The sequence below is a fragment of the Penaeus monodon genome, chromosome 33 (genome assembly GCF_015228065.2).
Source record: "Penaeus monodon isolate SGIC_2016 chromosome 33, NSTDA_Pmon_1, whole genome shotgun sequence".
Classification (NCBI taxonomy): domain Eukaryota; kingdom Metazoa; phylum Arthropoda; class Malacostraca; order Decapoda; family Penaeidae; genus Penaeus; species Penaeus monodon.
Genome location: NC_051418.1, coordinates 6112838 through 6113763, shown reverse-complemented (window position 1 = coordinate 6113763; position 926 = coordinate 6112838). Strand labels below are relative to the sequence as shown.

At 49.8% G+C, this 926-nt stretch overlaps 1 long non-coding RNA gene across 1 annotated transcript; it reads left to right on the top strand.

Moving 5' to 3' along the window:
- The first annotated feature begins 195 nt into the window (after positions 1–195).
- LOC119593967 lies at positions 196–866 on the top strand. The gene is made up of 2 exons (XR_005230582.1): positions 196–415; positions 592–866. It is a non-coding gene; the product is annotated as an uncharacterized LOC119593967 (long non-coding RNA).
- Positions 867–926: the final 60 nt, after the last annotated feature.

The window sequence follows — 926 nt, the reverse complement described above, 5'->3', positions numbered from 1 at the left end:
GGAAAGAACAAGTTGACGAAGATGGAAACCATAAGTGCTTCATTACAACTAAATGTAGCAAAAGGTGCGACTTGACTGTAGTTGTTTGTGTTGACATGTGATCGTCAAGTAGTTCCACCAAACAGGGGATTGTTAAGCAGATACAGCAAACAGGTGATTGACGTATGAAGTAGGTGTTAGGCCCGTTATGGCCTGAGGATGGACGGAGTAAGGTCAGGGAGAGTGATTAGGGGAAGGAGGGAGTGAGGTGGAGGACGGTGGAGAAGGGAGAGGGAAGAGGAGACGTAGCGAGAGGGACTTTTGGTGGCGACGTGGAGCTCTTCGTTGTGGATCTGCGGTGGAGGGAAGAGAAGGCAGGTGGATCCAGTACAGTGCAGAGGATCTAGCGAGGTGGAAAGTGTACACCGTGGCTGAGGTGACACGGGGATGGTGGGCCCCGCGGGTAGGACGTGAGAGAGGATTTGCCCCGAATTTGACCCTCTCTGACCATAACCTATAAACAAGAACGACCACGGTACAGCCTCGGCTTTCCGAAATCCGTCCGTCTGTTGCGAATAGGTATTTAATATAAACTCCAATGTCTTCTTTCAGCCCAAGCATGATACCAAAAACTCGCAGGATCGCCCAGTCATTCTGAATTCGAGGAAAGGAACTCGAGACGGATTCAAAGGATCGCCAAGGACACGCCACGAGAGCGACGGGCGAGGCAGGACAGGACGGGCGGGGAGGTGAGGCCTGTTTACACCTGTGCTTGAGACTCGAGGCGTAATGTCCGTAATTACCTTCAACTAACCCTCATTACTGATGACAAATCAAAATAAACGATGCTGGTGGCACGGTTCTGGAGAAACAGTCATAAAATCAAACTATATTGTATTATTGTCGTAAACCGCCCCCTACTTCTTGTGCTGCTGCTAATAATAGAT